The 19,798-nt window shown below is 35.5% G+C and overlaps 1 long non-coding RNA gene across 1 annotated transcript in view; it reads left to right on the top strand.

The window, feature by feature from the left end:
• Positions 1 to 14,105: 14,105 nt before the first annotated feature.
• Positions 14,106 to 19,798, top strand: part of 4930524B17Rik (RIKEN cDNA 4930524B17 gene) — a 30,945-nt gene continuing 25,252 nt past the window's right edge. Inside the window, exons 1-2 of the long non-coding RNA NR_126084.1 lie at positions 14,106 to 14,242; positions 15,613 to 15,656. This is a non-coding gene — a long non-coding RNA (RIKEN cDNA 4930524B17 gene). The remainder of the gene's footprint in view (positions 14,243 to 15,612; positions 15,657 to 19,798) is intronic.

The following is a 19,798-nucleotide window of genomic DNA, read 5'->3' as shown; positions in this document are numbered from 1 at the left end:
TTCATGTTCTTAAGAATTTCTAATTATGAAGTTGAGAAGTACACATTTGAATATACAATAAGTAATGGTATATTATAAATGTCATTTAATAGGCGATGACAGAAATCACTTCTGATTTTATTGTGCATTATGCATATTGGTTGTCCATAAGATGAATATAGGCTATAAAACACATAGAAACATATGAAGCTATGTAATGCTCTTCAGTTGCTCTTTAGAGTTATTTACTATCTTTTTCTAAACACATACCTCTGAAAAGTTAGGTACCTCATCTCTGAATCTGATTTTATACCTTGTTATTAAATATTGTGCATACTGATCATCATGGTATATATTGTATTTGTTCAACTTGATAAATAAGAATTTGATTATTTGTTAATTGGGACTCTTTTGTATAAGTCAGGGATCTCTAGAGTCGCAGAACTTATGGGTAGTCTCTATATAGTAAGGTTATTTATTGATGAAATTTAGTCTGTAGTACAACTCCCAACAATGGTCAACAGCAGGTGTGTATGGAAGTTCAAGGATCTAGCAGTTGCTCAGTCCCACAAAGCAAGCAGGCAAAGATGAGAGAGAGTAAATCTTCCTTCTTCCAATGTCCTCATGTAGGCCTCCAGCAGAAGGTGTAGCCCAGATTAAAGGTGTGTGCCACCACACCTTTAATCCCAGATGACCTTGAACTCAGAGGTCTCTCTGTCTTAATCTTCTGGAATTCATAGCCACTATGCCTCAAGATCTCCATGCCAAGATCCAGGTCTGAAACTTGTATCTCCCAGTCTCCAGCTTAGATCACTGTTGAGCCTCCAATTCTGGATTGTAGTTCATTCTGTATATAGTCAAGTTGACAACCAGAAATAGCCACTACATCACCCAACCATTTCACTTTTCAGATCCCTTACTGTCACTGTAGCTTCCTCACAGAGTGGCTGTAGGACTTAGTGAAGTGAATCACTGCTTCAGGACCCACCAGTGCTGTTCACTGAGCCACAGCTTATGTCGTATTTATAGCCACACGGGTAAAAGTAAAGAAGCATCAAGACAAGATAACTATAGAGTTTGACAAAGCCAATGGGGGTGGCTTTTATATAACATTATAGTACATAATAGGAACAAGTAAAGAATTCCTAGTCTTGAGGAAATATAATTTTCCCCACTTAGCTGAAACAGTATTTTGTATTTGAATCCATTGCTGTCTTTTGTATTCCATTAAAATGTACAATTTAAAATAACAAATTACTACTTAGTAAAGGTATACAGAAATACCTATAATTACCTATAAAATTATTGTCTCCTCTTTGCATTTGTGTAGCATACAATCTTCTTATTTTAATATGCCCCTGCTTTACAAAGAGAAGCAAAACCTATGATTTTTTTTAAGTGAAGCTTTCTGTTTTTGTTTTTGTTTTTACCGAGAAAGATAAAAGAGAGCAAAGCAGACTATAATGATGTTCTGCAAAATAATATTAAAGAAATATTTGTTACCATTTGAAAACTTGTCTGAATATAAAGCAGACATATATAGATTTGATTATAGTTATGCCAAGAAAAATAACTGGAAGTAGTTATGTTTCCAGTTTATTTTTATTTTTGAGAACTAGTAAATATGCCCAAAGCAATATATTGTCTAATCTCTGTAAAAGAGATAAATATTTGGTAAATTCTACAGTCATCCCTGAGCATTCCCACTTAATAAAAAATGCAAAGAGAAAAACTGTATGATAAGAAATAAGAATAACAAATAATACTGCAGTCTACTATGATCATAGTTCAGTCTGAGGCTAATTGTCAGTACCTTCACCTAACTTGTGATACTGATCAAATAAGAAAAAATTGATTACTAAGCTTTTACAGCAAGAAAACTTTGGAGAGAGTATTGTTTAGAATAAGAAAATTGGCATACGACATCTAATAACATCTACCTCAGCAGTATTAATATGCTCTATACTTCAGGGATATGGCTTTCCATAACATGGATATTTTTCATATAAAATCATATCCTTTAAAAATTAAGTATCTGGTATAGGACAGCAAGAGAACATGGCCCTCAGAGTCAACTATGCAGCACTCATAAGGACTTGCAGACACTAAAGCACAACCACTTACTAAATCACAGCCACGGATCCTGCATGGGTCTGTGGTGGGCCCTCTGCATACATGCAGGATTTTGTTTAGCTTGGGGCTTTTATGGGATTCTTAACAGTGGGACTGGGAGTATCTATGACTTGTTTGCTGCTCTTGGCACCATTTCTCCTGACTCTCCTCATCCAAACTTTGATGTCCATCTCATAATCAGCCTCCAAACGTTGACACCATTGTATACACTAGCAAGATTTTGCTGAGAGGACCCTGATATAGCTGTCTCTTGTGAGGCTATCCTTGGGCCTAGCAAACACAGAAGTGGATGCTCACAGTCAGCTATTGGATGGAACACAAGACCCCCAATGGAGGAGCTAGAGAAAATACCCAAGGAGCTAAAAGGACCCACAACCCTATAGGTGGAACAACAATATGAACTAACCAGTACCCCCGGAGCTCGTGTCTCTAGCTGCATATATATCAGAAGATGGCCTAGTTGGCCATCATTGGAAAGAGAGGACCATTGGTCTTGCAAACTTTATGTGCCTCAGTATAGGGGAACGCCAGGGCCAAGAACTGGGAATGGGGGGGGGAGGGAGTGGGGGGGAGGGCACGGGAAACTTTTAGGATAGCATTGGAAATATAAATGAAGAAACTACCTAATAAAAAAAGGAAAACAAAAAAAAAAGTTTGTGCCTAGTCTTACTGCCTTGTGTTCTGCAGAGTTTGGTTGTTATCCCCATGAGCCCTGCTGTTTTCTGAAGAGAAATGGAGGAGCAGTTAAGCAAGGGAAGAGTGGAGCTTGGGACTGAGTAGAGTAAACGGAGAGGAAACTATTGTCAGGATTGTGAGCATTCTATGAGAGAAGAATCCAATTTTTTTTAAAAAGAAAAAGATATATAATTAAGTGCCTGAAACAGATTCTAGCCTTATAATTTTCAAAATCTGAAAACCAGCTTGTTTTCAAGAAATGAGTTGTGTCTCAGATGGTGTAATTTTTAGAAAACAAACTAGTAAAGTAACACAGCTTAGAGCTGCCCATCACTGAACCCTGAGAATCAGGGTAGAAACCCTGTCTTGGAGGCTGGGGAAGAAAGCACTTGATAGTCCAGTTGTCCAAATGCTTTCAATTGTTGATTACTCTCATTAATTACCTTGTATGATATCTTTATGGATACAACTGATCTTTTAGAAATCATATTAAAATCACAGTGAAATGAATTCATCAGTGCTTCTGAGATCCATGCCACAGTGAAATTTCATTCTCTTTGAGTTCCCCCATCCACTCCCACCTCCTCCAACCCACCCTCTGCTGTCATCCTTGTAGCAGGTTCCATTCTCCTGGTTTTGATAGATAGCTTGCTTGTTGTCTTTGTTTGGGACATGTGAAGTATTCTGCAGCACTATAGAACTCAGTCCCAGAGGACTTTGATTGAGGTGCAGATAAAGAATGTGGTAAGAGAAGAGCAAGCAGGAGTGATCCAAAAAACCTCCCATTTTCCAACTCAACCAAGGCCATTTGTTTTGCTGACAAAGGACCATGCTGAGTCTATGACTGCAAGACCTCAAGTATTGTGTGAAAAGTCTGGCATTCAGAAGATTTCTAAGAAATCCCCTCTCAATAGTAAAGCAATCTGTATCGGATAGTTTTGCCAGTTATGAAACCTATTATGTTTTAAAGCTTAAAAGTACTTTGTAAGTTCCAAGTTATTGCTTTGACCATAGTTTTTTTTTTGTTTTTTTTTTTTTTTTTTTTTTACTTAACTCATGGTCATAGTGTATCTTTATAGTCCAGCTATGAACTGCGAATTTACCTTGTGTATTAAAGGTCGTGTCCCTTGTTTTCTATTGTTTTATTTTGTTTTTGGAAGAAGAGTTGTATATGAATGAAATGTCACTATGACATCTCGCTTATTTTTTCACAACTATCATCCTCTTATTTTCCAAAACTTTTTGAGCTTCATTGTGCTACCCTCCTTCCTCATGCTCTTTGACAAATGTCATTTTTAATTCACTGGAAGTGGACATGTCAATTAAATCTTGATAATGGACTACAATCTCAACTCCAAGATTGGTTGATTTCTTCATGGAGTCTTAATTGTTATTTTAGTGTAAATGATGATGTATATAAACATCTTGATACTTGTTCACCGAAGACAGGTTATTCCAAAATGTATCATTTAACATGCTGATGAGATGAGGAACACCTCAATTAACTGAATAAAATGGGAATCTGTTTGTGATCTTTGTCTCATCCTTGAACTTCTCTGTTTTTGTCCACTTTTGCTTCTGGAGTGTCTTTCATAAATGTGGGAATTTACAGTTGAAAGCTTTAAATGAAATCCAACATTATTGCATTTTACTTTCTGTTTCAGTGATATTTTTTCTAATAATTACTTTTAATATCATATTAATCATTACAAAACAGGGTCTCTGTCTATGTTTCTTTTGTCTTTGTAACATCAGTGATTATGGTAACTTTAAAGACACAGAAAGCTATAACCAATCAGCAATAATAATGAAGTACTATTAACATCCAAACATCTAAGCTATTTCTCCCTTGAGTCAATATGTTTTGTCATTCTAGGAACTAAATCCTCTGGTCTCAAAGCCAACACTATTATCTTGCATTATAAGGTAATTTTTTTTGTATGCTTGTTTCTAAAAAATACACCTTACTTAAGTAAGTAAAAAGATCCTCTCATTACCACAAGGACTATTTTAAATTTATTTTTGTCAAGGACTTACACTAAAAGCATGACCTACATAGAAAATCAGCAGCTGCAGACTTCCCATTGAGTGATCACAGTGACCAATAATGGAATCAATGTATTTTGTTTGCTGAAGGATGTCTCAGTTGGTCCAGGAACATGTAGAAAGGAAGAAAATACTAGTTTCAAATGTTTTGAAACACTTAGAAATCCGAATGACCAGGTCCTCACAGTCTGTAGTTAATAACATAGAGAAGTTACTGATTCTTACAAGGAGAGTGTCTGTTTCCTGTGAAACAGCTTACAAAGTTGTTTGTTTTCCTTTCCTTTGCTTTCTTTTTTTAGGTTAGTAAGTGGTAATGGTATTAACTATTTAGTTACTTTGTTTTGATGTCAGCCATGCATGGAGTAAACACAGCTGTTTTCCAATGTCCTAATCATTCTTTCCTTTAAAATTAAAATATCAAAACAATGCATTAGCCTAACAACAAAGTTTTCAAACAATTTCTATTAACTGTTAGAAGATATTTTTGCTTGAGAGATAAAATCAAATCCTTTTAGTGCTTGGAAGCTCAACTTCAGTTGCCACTGACCGCTAAGATCAATAACTTTATATGGATCTTCTGAACTTGATCTTTAGAAATAAAACTATTACTAGTTCAGCACATTTCAAAGCAAGAAGTCATAGGCTTAGTTATCTGAAAATGTGCTTAACTAAAAATTGCATGAGAAGAAAACTCTAAATCAGATTTCCCAATACTATAATAAGAACCATAAAACCTGCCACTCATGACCATAAGAATATTTGAACAAAAGTGTTAAAGAAATCATATAAATAATCTTAGTGTTGACAGAGTTCATAGAGGAGTGCCTTCTCTTGACTCAGTCCTACCTGGCTCTATCGATATAAGCCAAAGTGTGCCCTCCATTTTTTCTTGATAATTTATTGACTATTCCTTAGGATTTAGGGACAATTTATTCTCTTTTCATGGGAAGGCAAGGTCTTATTATACATCCCTGGCTGGTCTGGAACTTACAATATGACAGGCTGGCCTTCCACAAGAATTTATCTCCCTCTGCCTTTGCAATACCATGCCTAGTATGCATAGTTAGTTCTTGTTAATATTTAGCTCATACAGCAAACGAACAAAAAAGGTATATCTTTTAGATTGCTAAAACATAACCAAACAGGATCAAATGAGAAGGATCCTAAAGTGGTTACTTCTCCTAACTTTAGTGTCAAATAAGATAACTTACAGGCAGCACATGCTGACATTTTATTTTGTGAAAAAGTCAGTTAATTGTCATGCCAATTATATTTAATATGCCTCTTGATTTCTAGTTTGGAGATATCCATAGTCATAATCAAAAGTTATTTTTATTACTAACAAATCACATAACCGAAATGTTGAGATAATATGTTGAAAATGGTTAAAGTTCCATAAAAAAATAAAAAGCATATAACTCACAGGTTTTGGGGGGGCTCCCTAAAAGAGAATTACTAACTTACAATTAAACAAGTATTCTTGTACAGGGTGAAGAGAAATATCCAAAGGTTTTGCAGTAATTTTAACAGCAAATTTAATGAAAAGGCCACTTTATCAAAATCTCCAAAAAAAAAAAAAAAAAAACAAAAAAACAAAAAAACAAAAAAAAACATGAGTCTGTCTGTCATGGAAGGGGAAGGCCCTCACATGTCTCCATCACTCCTTAAGACTTTCTGGCTGGTTAAAGGTTAATAGAAAAGAGAGCATGCTCTTCAACATTGTACCTACTGATGAGGTACACACTCCTGCATAGGAATTCCCACTGACAGTTTTGTAAGCAAGTCTATTAAACTCACAGACTCCTGCATACTCAAACACAAAAAAAGAAGACTGATTGATCATAAAAGGAGTGGACAACAAGCAGTGAAGGAATTGAATGTGATCAAAATACATTTTATATTTGTATGGCAGTGTGATTACAAAATCATTGCTATGTGTAATCAATGGATGATAGTAAAATATTAAGATTAATATTATTGTTTTCTATGATTTTATATTTTCTTCAACTGTTTGTGAATTTGAGCAAGAAAGTCCAAAATAACAATAAACCCTCCTGATGAAATATACGTAGTTCTCATATCCCACTTACTTCTTAAAAGTGAGGACAGGAATCAAGAATTTAGTCAGAAAGTAATCTGAGTTGAAGTCTTTGTCAAATGTGAATAATTAATTGTGGAGAAAAATTCTGTGAATTGGAAAATGCCCTTTTTAAAAATGATGAATTTGACACTCCAGGGCTTTTATATTTCAGCATATTATAGGAGGCAGAGTTGAAAGTTAAACCAAATTGTCTTATTCCTCAAACCACATTGCCTAAAATTTAACCTTGATTAAAATATTCAATAAATAGTTAAGTAACAAGTGGATTACCCAAGGACAATTATTAAGAATGCTTGAGAAGAATAACTTAACGTGTAGAAAGTCTTTTTGATTTTTACTTTGCTCACTTTCATGGTTCATCCTTGTATTTTACTCTGGCCTTAAAATGAAGCTGATGCATTAGTCAACATGTTAGGAATAGTAAATTTGCAAGAAAAACAATAGCATTTGTCTATTTTCCTACTTTCTACCTGTTCACAGATAAGAGACCTCCTGAACATGCATAAGATACCATTGGACTAATTTTCATTGTGGCAATCCTTAGAGAGATTAATGATCAGCAACTACAATCCAGAACACAAAACTTAACTCTTTGGAAACAAAGGAAAGACTCACTGGGTCATGTATCCAAGGAAAGATCTTTGGAAATTAGTAAGTTGAGAGTGGGGCAAAGTGAGCAGATATGCACTAGTTAATAACATCACGGCTATTGGGTGTATCATCATTTATTGTACCTTGAATACCAACCTGCATTCCATCTAGACATTTCCACCACACTTCCTATGCTGTTCTAGAAACATGTTAGTTGCTGTTTTAGATTTTTCCAATTAGACCTTCTAAGAAGCCATTTTTTGCCCCATCTTCATATCTGAAGCTCCTTTACAGTCCATTTACACACCTCTATCCCAGATATCAGGTCATTGTACAGTCCCTTTGTATGTTTATAATCCTCAGTTTGTTGATGTTTAGGAGACTCAATGTTTCCTTTCTGTACCAGCCACATGAGGATATGAATTATCATGACTGAAAAGTACCAGCCCTTCATCACTTCCATTCTTACTCTAACCATGTATGATCTAGAGGAAGAGATGTTGTGGTCTTTTTAAAAAGAACTTCAAATAAGAGTAAAAGAAATTAACTTTCTAAGTTGTTTAACAGCTATTCTTTACCTTGGAATTTCCTGTGCCTGCCAATCAGAAAGTACTTACCCATGTTTTCCTTAATATAACCCATCTCTAGGGGGCCTCATCCCCAGCTTCCAGTCAGAGGAGCTCCATGTTCCAACAAACCAGTGTCCATCTGTCCTACACGCAAGACTGTATCAGAGCAGTCCATTCTTCCTTGAGGTGCACAGAGTTACCAGCAGGATTCATGATAAGGGCAAGGTTAGTTCACATAAAGATGTGTGTTTCACAGAGTTTGCTTTGTTTGTACCCCATCTTGTGTGAACCTAGTGGTGCCACAATACCCTTAACACATAGGTCTCACTCTCAAGGCAGGTCTGCATCAGTTTTCTCTAGTCTCTTTGAAACACTTAAAATAAGAGCTTGGAAGAACAAGGTGAATGACTCATGGAAGTCTGGCTGCATAATCATCTACCCTTCTGCAAATATCCCCTCCAAAACTCATATTACTCTTAAGATGAAATTAGGTCAGCCAAATAGTGCAGTTGATATCCTATTCTGCATTGCAGATTCAATTTCTTATCTATCTACACAGTCATATAACATTATAATTCTTCCAGGAATTTATTTTCACATCAGTTTATATTCCACACGGTTTTTAGATACCACACAGAAAATTCTATGCATTTTAACATAAAGTGATACCTAACTAATGCTTGAGGCAGCTTTTCCATAAAGAAAACAAGATTTTATAAGTATCCATTATTTGACTGTAATTATGTTAATTTCTTCAAGGTGATGTTTATAATATATTCACTGTTGTAAGTTCAAATACATTCTAATATTGAAATATTAAATTGATATAATTAGACTTAAAATTAATTTTCCAAGATACTACAATGTGAATGTGTGTTGTAAAATAAGTATTAATCAGTGAGAAATGTTTTGAGATTTATTTTCAAAATCACAAAATTAGCAAGCATGATTATCATGATATTTGTAATCCTACCTCTCAACAGGCTGTTGTCTTAAGGATAAAGTAGAGTGAAATATATTGGAAGGAATTCACAATAGATAAAATTAAAATTAATATTTGCAAAATATTTTATCCCCTGGTTATGTTCATAATGTGCTACAAGACGATACTAAATAAAAATGCTACAGTAGCAGACATAAGGAAACTTATATTCTAATTCAAGAATAATATTCTAAAAAGGACTCTAGTTTTAATATCTAATATAGGAAATATAAAACACAACAATTAGATGTATAATAAGGGCTCCTAAGGTAACTAACAGTATACTGATAGAAGGTTAGGCTGCAAAACCATGCCAATCAAAACTTTCACATACAGAAAAAAAAAAAGAAAAGAAAAGTTTAAAACAAAAATGTTTGAGTCAGAAATGTTGGTAAAAGTATCTTCTAAATATGTCACAAAAAATTGAAAAAAATCCAACCTCTCATTATAGTACTGCAAGAACTATGTTTTAGAAAATTAGTTAATGTTGCATATGGTATAATATTAGGAGAAATATATATATATATATATATATATATTACTAAATATAAAGGTTGACTTGTCTTTGTGTATCTACAAAGAGCACAGGGCTGGAAAGCTACTGCTTGGAGTTGAGTTTCGAGGGAGCTTGCTTTATCTTTCCACCAGCACTAAGTTAAAAGGGCACAGCACAAATCTTGGCAGCTTCAAATGCTCTGTCTAGTGTTCCTGAGGTGCCATCTGGCACAGAAATCTTGACGGCAGACTGCGCTTAATGACCATTCTGCTGACAGCTATTACGGATGTATCCTTGCTACTGTTACACAAGCTTTGAGCAATTCTAGCCAGAAGGATGACAGTCACAAATCTCAGCAGAGCTTCAGGTTGTTTTCAATTCCAAAAGCCCTTTAAGAAAGAGATATTTAGCAAGAGTAAGCAGACTGGTTAACAAAGGTGGAACATGTCCTCATACATAATGAAATAGTCAATAAAAAGAAAATACAATGCAGACAGTGCAGTCTTGTTGTGCAGGGCTCTGTTTCAGGACTTCTTTGCTAGAAGCAAAACCAAATTCATTTGCTCACAAGCCAGACCTAGATGCTAGTGTTGCTTTGAACTTCAAACAAAATGAAGATAAATACCACAGACTAGAACATTTCTGATGCATATATATGTATATATACATATATATATACATACATTTTATATACATACACACATATCCCTGCACACAGCACACAAAGTAAGATTTCAATTGGCAATAGGTTGAAATATACAAAAGAAAGCTGAAATAAAAATAATAGTTATATCAAAATTGCCTATTCTGAAGTTGAGAACCACAGTCATTATGATTTTTACTATAATTAAAGTAACTAAAATACCTACCAGGATACTACATTCACAGTCCAGGTTCCTCAGAAAATTTGAAGACTACCCATTTCAACACACACTTGAAATTCCCATTAGAGGAAAATAATCTGACCTCACATACGGAATACCTTACATTGTGAGCACTTCACTTATTTTTATTCTTCTATTGAAAACACATGCACACATGGTCCATTATGTTTATAGAAGCCCTATTTATAACAGCCAGGAGCTGGAAAAAACACAGATGTTCCTCAACAGAGGAATGGATACAGATAATGTGGTACATTTACACAATGGAGTACTACTCAGCTATTAAAAAGAATGAATTTATGAAATTCTTAGGCAAATGGATGGAACTGGAGGATATCATCTAGAGTGAGATAACAAAAGAACATACATGCTATGCACTTACTGATAAGTGGATATTAGCCCAGAAGCTTGGAATACCCAAGATACAATTCACAAACCACATGAAACTCAAGAAAATGGAGACCAAAGTATGGATACTTTGATCCTTCTTAGAAAGGGGAACAAAATACCCATGGAAGTAGTGGCAGAGACAAAGTATGAAGCAGAGACTGAAGGAATGACCATCCAAAGACTGCCCCACCTGGGAATCCATCCCATATACAATCACCAAACCTAGACACTATTGTTGATACCAACAATATAGCTGTCTCCTGTGAGGCTCTGCCAGTGCCTGGCAAATACAGAAGTGGATGCTCACAGCTAACCATTGGACTGAGCACAGGATCCCCAATGAAGGAGCTAGAGAAAGTACCCAAGGCGCAGAAGGGGTTTGCAGCACAATAGGAGAAAGAACTAACCAGTACCCCCAGAGCTCCCGGGGACTAAACCACCAACCAAAGAGCACACATGGTAGGACTCATGGCTCCAGCTGCATTTGTAGCAAAGGAAGGCTTAATTGGTCATCAATGGGATGAGAGGCCCTTGGTCCTGTGAAGGCTGTATGCCAGGGGAATACCAGGGCCAGGAAGTGGGGATGGGTGGCTTTGGTGAGCAGAGAGAAGGGGGAGAGCATAGGGGGTTTTCAGAGGGCAAACCAGGAAAGGGGACAACACTTGAAATGTAAATGAAAAAAAATATCTTATAAACAAAGAAAACAGATATTTTCCTCACAAAATATATCCTCATTAAGTTTCCTCTCCTTTACTTTCAGAATTCCTCTACTTCCCATCACACCTGCAGCCTCTCTGTTTCCCTCTCTTCTTTCTTCTCCTTCTCTTTCTCCCTATTTCCTCTCCTTCTCCCTTGCCCTCTTCCTCTTTCCCTGTCTCCCTGACTCCCTGTCTTTCTATCTCCCTCTTGCCCTCTCTCCCTCTCTCTCTCTCCTCTCTCTCTCTCTCTTTCTCTCTCGCTTTTCCCATTTGACCTTGCTCCTTTACTCCTTCCCCTATCTCTTTCCTTTCTCTTCCACCCCTTTGTCTCATTAGACAACAAACAAGCTTCTAAGGAATATTAATAAAATAAAATAAGAAAAAAAAAAAAACCAAAAGCTAACACAACAGAATTGGGTAAAACAAGCAATGAGAAGGTAAAGAGCCCAAGAAAAGGCACACACACACACACACACACACACACACACACACACACACAAAAGAAAGGGAAAAAAAGAAAGAAAAACAGAGAACCACTTATTTACACACTTCTGAACCCCATCAAAACAAACACTAAGCTTGAAGCCATAATAGATACACAAAGGACCTGACACACATCCATGCAGGCCCTATGCGTGCTGACCTATGCAATCTCTGAGTTCATCCAAGCTTTGATAAAGTTGATTTAAAGGCGTTGTTTTTGCGTGTCCTTCATAGCCTGTGAATCTTATATTTTTTCTGCTTCCTCTTCTATAGTCTTCCTTGAGCCTTAAAAGAAGGAATTTGGCAGACTAATCCAATTTAGGACTCTGTGATCTAGATCTCTTACTCTTTTTAATAATGTCTGGCTGTGGATCTCTGTGATTGCTCCAATGTGCTGCAGGCAGAAAGGTTCTCTGGTTATCCTTAGCAAGGCACTGCTAATATATCCTTAGTCTGGGATGCCTCACTCAGGATGATTTTTTTTTCTAGACCTCTCTCTTTACCTGCAAATCTCAGTGTTTTAATAATATTCTAATAAGTAAATGTGCCACATTTTCTTTATCCATTATTCTTTCAAGGAACATCTGGGTTGTTTCCAATTTCTGGATATTATGAATAAAGCAGCAATGAATGTGGTGAAACAAGTAGTAGGATAAAGCCACCTTTGGGTATATAGCCAATGGTAGTATTACTGGATCTTGAGGTAATTGATTCCCGTCTTCCCAATGAAACATCACAGTGATTTGCAGAGTAGGTGTACAAATTTTTACCACCAACAACAATGGGTGAGTGTTCCCTTTACTGTGCCTCTTCCCCAGAAATAACTATCATTTTATATATATATTAGCCATTCTAAGTGATATAAGATGAAATCTCAAAATAATTTTGATTTGTATTCTCTGATAACTAAAGATATTGAAAAATTCTTTTAGAGTTTCTTAGGCATTTGAATTTTTCTATTTTTAAATTTTCTGTTTAGATTTGTACCCTATTTTTAACTGGGCTATTTATTTTCTTTATATCTAGTTACTTGGATTCTTTACACATTTGGGCATCATCTATTGCATGTGTAGTTGGTAAAAAAATGTTTTTTTTTTAATTTTTAGGCTTTTGCTTTGTCCAAATGATGTTATTCTTTGCTTTGTATAAGCTTTTCAGTTTCAGGAGGTCCCATGTATAAACTGTGTCTATGCTAACAATGTTCTGTTCAGAGAGTCTCTGTGCTAAAGAGTTCAAAGCTATTCCACACTTTCTTTTCTTTCAGATTCAGTGTATCTGGTTTTAAACTGAAGTCTGTGGTCCAGAGCACTTTATTTCCGTGAAAAACTTTCTAATTTTAAAGAAATTTGTTGAACTACATGAACAAATCAAATTTCTCTATAGAATATGACTGTTAGTTCAACTTTTGCATCTTACACATTGTACCATGATGCTATTCTTAAATTTTGTGAGCATGTGCCACCTATGTGGATCAATTCATGTAATGTGCGCAATATTGTAGTACTGCACATAATCCTGTAATTGATACTTGGGTTTCTACTTCAGTAAACAGAGGTTTATGACTAGCCCAAGGTACACGGAGAGAAAGCAGTCACATCATAAACCAAAAGGCATCTTACATAACTAGTTTAAAATAAATTTCATGTTTTGCATATATGATGATTTTTCACTCTTTTTTTTTTTTTAGTGGAAAGCTCTCTCTTTGCCATGCATTTGCTAAATTTTGGACAAGCTTAGAGAAAAATGTGTATGTGGCAGAGAGAGAGAGAGAGAGAGAGAGAGAGAGAGAGAGAGAGAGAGAGAGAGAGAGAGAGAGAGAGAGAGAGAGAGAATGAGAATGGGAAGAAATATTCAAATACACCTCACCTTACTTTGAGATTCATACTGCACAAGAGTTATATTCTCTAAATATTTTCCTAGTTTGGATATTTACAGTGAATCATCCTTCTTCTCTGGTTTCATTATGAAGTCATATAGTGATGTGGTTCATAATTAAGTCAGTGGAAATCTATGGCAACATCAGATAAGGTCACAAAAATGAGTTACCTTTCAACTTCCCTGCCCTTATGACACTGTCTAAATGTTCAGAACCACAAGGAAGGAAAAAGAGATTCTGTGGTGCGGTTGTGGGGAGAAGCTTGCTTACACTAACTGATATGAAGAGCTCCGTCTTAATTGTGAAAAAAAAAATTCTGAGCAGGCGATTCTGCACTGTGTAAGTTGAAGATGGGCACTGGGGGAGCCATGTAGTAGGAACATCTCTTCCTGCTTTTAATTGTAAGTGCAGTGTACCCAGCTGTTTCAAGTTACTTCTCTACTTTCTTCACTGCCATGATGTACTATTGAAACCGGAACTGTCAGGCAGGATAAACCCTTTCTCCTCTAAGGTGGTTTTGTCTGGTTTTTACTATTATAACAAGTAAACAAACTAAGACATTATGATTGTCACCTTTTAATAGAACACTTGAAAGTTATTATTTTACAAAATGCAAACCTATTTTCTATTTGTTTAAAATAAAATGAAAGCCTTATATTAAAGAATTGAGTCTGCATTACTTAGGAAGGTACACGAGGTGTTTTATACTTGTATATGTCTTGAGTCTAACCTTTTTTGTTTTACTTACCACGACTCTTGTACTATACTTAGTATAGCCATATTAAAAGTCTCAGGGTAACAAATGCATTTCATTGTAAGAAATGTTTGTTGAAAATCTCTTTAAGAGAAAGCTAAAGTGAAACTTCATTGTAGATGCATGCCTCTCATTTGTGCCAACTGGTCCTTTCCCCTAGTTACTGGCTGAAAACTCCAGCTTTCTTCTCAATGTGCCATGGTATACTCCACAAGCCTACTCCACAACTTTCTGGGAAGGCCCACAGCAATTTTTCTCTGCTTATTTGAACACAATTGCTCACTTAAATTCCTGTGTTCATGAGAGAGAAAAATAAATCTCCTGAAAGATGCAATTTACCTTTGCATATTGGATTTGAACTTGGATGAGGCTAAAACTCATCCTTCTGCTTACTGCTCTGGGTCCAGATAAAAGCAGAAAAATGCACAGACTAATAGAAAAACTCTTAATTTTTCCAAAAGATAAATAGATGATAGATAGATAGATTAGATGACAGACAGACAGACAGATAGATAGATAGATAGATAGATAGATAGATAGATAGATAGATAGATAGATAGATAGATGATAAACAGACAGGTAACAGATGATAGATGACAGATAGAGCCTTACCCATGATAACCATTTTGATAAGCAGAGACATCCAGCAAGTTGTGGCAGGAACTCTCATGTAGAAACAAACAACAGTGTTGCTGAAGCCTGTTGTTAAAAGAATACCCACCCAAAATACCCATCCAATTTGTGTGCATCATCAACTCTGTGAAAGAAAAAATAAGTATTAAAAAAATCAGGGCAAGGTCTTTTCCAACTTCTTTAGGAGAAATGAATTACAGGCTATAAAATGTCAGCCATTTTCATTGTATAATTTTATATTTTTAAGATTGTGTCATCAGCAGCATAGCCCAATTATAGCTTATTAACCTCATGTAAACAATGTTTCGCTTTTTCTTTACAGTTGCTGTCCTAATGCCCAATGCCATCATGAATCTCAGCATATAGGTTTGTTTTTCCTTAATGTTTAACATACACAGAATCATAACATATAAAACTTATTACATTGATTTATTCCATTTAGCATAATGTTTTAAACTTTTATTTGCATTGTATCACCCATTAGTAGTTCATTATTCTTGTAAATTCTATAGAGTATACCATTCCACTATATGGTAGCCAAATTTTGTCTATCAATTAATTTACAAGTTCAGATCATTTCCAACTGGGAAATATTTGTGATTGGTGTGCATAATATGACATTCTCAAATAATCAATAAAAATATTATGTTGTAAAACGTAATGCACAGGACATTGTCTAAGTGTGTGTCTTTATGTTTGAACTGATATGAATCAACCTCATATACTATCTTCAGTCACCAACCATCTTGTGTTTTGAGACAAAATCTCTTCCTTGTCCTGCAATTCACTGAATAGGCCAGGCTAGCCAGGCATATCTTCGTCCTCCCAGGACCAGGGTTACAAGTGTACACAATTACATAGGGCTCAGGTCTGCTTGTGCAGCAAGACTTTAGTTAACCATGCCATCCACTTGATCCCCAGCGTTATTCCTACATGAAGCATAAGATGGAACACAAGTTCATTCTTTTGCAAATATGTATCCAGTTCTTGAAAGACTATTTGTTGAAAAGATTATTCAATCTGTTTGGAGATATCTTTTCATCCTTTATCAAAAGCATCTCACTACAGAAGCAGTAGGCAATTCTTGAACGCTCCTTTCTAGTCAATATGTACATTCTTGAGAGTATCATAATGTCTTGATTAGTGTGGACTTGAAGTAATTTTTTTTTTACATATTTTCCTCAATTACATTTCCAATGCTATCCCAAAAGTCCCCCATACCCTCCCCCCCACTTCCCTACCCACTCATTCCCATTTTTTTTTTTTTTTTGGCCCTGACATTCCCCTGTACTGGGGCATAGTTTGCGTGTCCAATGGGCCTCTCTTTCCAGTGATGGCCGACTTAGGCCATCTTTTGATACATATGCAGCTAGAGTCAAGAGCTCCGGGGTACTGGTTAGTTCATAATGTTGTTCCACCTATATGGTTGCAGATCCCTTTAGCTCCTTGGATATTTTCTCTAGCTCCTCCATTGGGGGCCCTGTGATCCATCCAATAGCTGACTGTGAGCATCCACTTCTGTGTTTGCTAGGTCCCGGCATAGTCTCACAAGAGACAGCTATATCTGGGTCCTTTCGATAAAATCTTGAAGTAATTTTTTAAAAAACTACATTGAATCTTTGTGTTTTCATTAATTTGAAAATAAAGATAACATTTCCTCTTAGAAATGTAACTGAAATTATACTGTCTGTTGCATGTGTTTAATCTTTATATTAATTTCACAGTTTTTGCATGTTAAAAATGTCATGTTGTCTTACCAATTAATATAAATTACTACTCTGAAGAAAATGAGCTATGAATTTGTGAAAGAGGTCTCAGAGAAAATTAAATAGGTTTCTATTCCATTGGTGTTTTTGTTTTTTTGTTTTTTGTTTTTTTTCTGTTGTTGTTGATTGGTTGGCTGTACTTCAGACTCAGTATTCCTTTAACGGTAAATGCATTTTAATTTTTTGTGAACTGTTGATAAATTTCAAGAATCTGCAAATTGTAATTTTGAGCAATTTTATTCATTTTACCAACTTTGTTTAAACATTTAAAATGGTTATACTAAGCTCCTGGCTCTGCCAATGTAATTTTTTTTGAGAAATACATTTCTAGGTAAGATAATAGTGTGCATTTGTTATATAAGTAATCCTTATGAAATTCCCAGTCTTGAACAACCACTGTGTCACAAAGGAAGAACACATGCTTAACATGTACCTAGTTGTCCATCTCACTTACATTCCAGAAAGTAAATGAAGGGGCATTCTGCACCTACCTGACCCAGAGCCATGCACTGAGATCATTTTGTGTATATTGCATGTGAGTAACAGTTTGTTGGGAAGTAAGAGAAACATATCAAAAGAGGAAATGTTCAAGAGGTAATATTGTAGCCAATGTCCAGGAGTCATTTTCTACCTTCAGAATATACTTTTGAGACAACCAACTAAAACACTGGAATTCTGATTTGCACAGTGTATTAGTCGGGTTTCTCTAAAGAAATTGAACTGAAAGTAGGAGGATTTCTTAGACAGGTACATAGGCAGTGGTCCAGGTAGACCAACCATGGTTACTACCAGATGCCATCAGATTGACAACTATGACTAACCATCTTACATGGGCAGTGAGGACCCATTGTAATTTCTTACTCTGTTACTATATTCTTTTGAAATGAATAAAGTCTACTAGGGGTAATTGCACTATCAATGTTTTTTTGTTTGTTTGTTTGTTTGTTTGTTCCCTGCTACAGTAATTGACATATAGCAATTCAATTAAAAACTGCCTTTTTAATGTATAGGTAACTACATTAATAAAAAAAAACTCTCTAGTTTGACCATTTCAATACTTTACTTTCTGCTTCAATTATCTAAATGATTTATGAGATATTAATTGAGAACAATGATGTGTCAGAAACTATTTATACTATTCTACTTTAAAGATGAAATCTTCCTATATAGGTTTGACTGGCCTAGAACTCACTATTTAGGCCAGGATAGCCTCAAAGTAACAGAAATCCAACTGTGCCTGTCTCCAACTTCTGAGACAAAAGGCAGGTAAAACCAAGCCTGGATCGAAAGTCTATCATTTTTTAGTTATTTCAGTTACCAATTTTCTATATATCTATTCTTAGTTGTCGGAGTTTAAGTTGTTTCCAAAATCTGCTTTTAGAAAGTTTTTAGCGTTACTTTTTAGTTTGTTCTAAATTGGCAAATTTAGCTGCTCATATTTGATGAGAAAGAAACTCAAATGTTCTCTGTGAAGTCAACTGAATGATACATGTTTATCCATTTAGAAGTTTTCTGTGCTCTCAAATTTTAGTGGAGTTAAGATTGCTTAATGAAAGTTATTTTGGTCTTTGAGAATTGTTGTTTCTTAGAAGGCTTATTTATTTCTATTTCATACGGTCGGTCTGTTTGTTTTGTTTTGTATTGTTTTTTTGTCTGTGTGTATGTCTAGCACCACATATGTTTCATGTCACTAAGAACTGTTGAAGATGGAGGTGATATTTAACATCTACTTCAATGTAAAGGAAGTTCTGTGCTATCGAGATCTTTAGATATCAATAACATTTGTTGTCACCATCTGGCAACAATATCTCTAAACAATTCCATTGTTAGATAATTAGGTATCTCTATACGCTACAGCACATGCCAGATTCTTAAATAATTGATATAATAAAATTGCCTCCTGATTCCAAATGCCAGAGAAATCAGTACTTAAAAAATAAATCAATATGAAAAAAATATGATTATTTTCTCTAAGTAAGTTTTGAAGACATATGTGATGTTCAAGTGCAAGTCTTTCTTACTTCTTTTCAGTAAATTTGATCCCTGCACACAGCAGGCACTTGGCTTGCAAGTTTGACTGGGTTTGTGAATGTGTATGTGTCATTGCTGGTCTGTGAAATGCATGTCACCCAATGTCAGTTTATTTAGTGAGGTTGGAAAGGGATCCATCAAGAAAAAGATTTGAACCAGTTTCTGCCTCTCTTCAATGGAATATTCACATTCCTGCAGTTGTATTTATTCCCTTAATTTCTTCCCCTTAGTGACTTAAGATTCTGACATTTTGGCTGATTCAACTTGAAAAGTCATTTTCTAGTATCTGTAAGGTGATTGTTACAGGCTCTGAGCCAGATATAAATTTTCTGGGCATAACAGTTACATCCTGCCTGTCCCTTTATATACAGTTCATTTTATTTTCTTGCAGAAAGTCTAACTGGAACAGATGTGCCCAGTTCTAGTCTAAAAATAAACATTATTTTGCTCTCCATTTCTGTGTGCCTCTGCAATGTGGAGAGGGACATCTGAATTTTCGAATGACCCACTCGGGGAGGTTCAAGTAAGTGTCAGCTTATTGAAGAAGAGGCCAAATAAATTTAAATAGCCAACTCTTCATTGCAGCATTGGATACAGAGCATGCTCAGCTGCATTGCTGACAGTGAAAGAGTACACATTTCTCTCCTCATGCTTCTCATCTTTGCTTCTGAAATCTAACTAAAGGCTGTGTATTTCTCAGTATCGTTCATT

The sequence above is a fragment of the Mus musculus genome, chromosome 6 (assembly GCF_000001635.26).
Source record: "Mus musculus strain C57BL/6J chromosome 6, GRCm38.p6 C57BL/6J".
Classification (NCBI taxonomy): Eukaryota; Metazoa; Chordata; class Mammalia; order Rodentia; family Muridae; genus Mus; species Mus musculus.
Note: the sequence above shows the minus strand (reverse complement) of the source record. Positions and strands in the feature narration are given on the sequence as shown.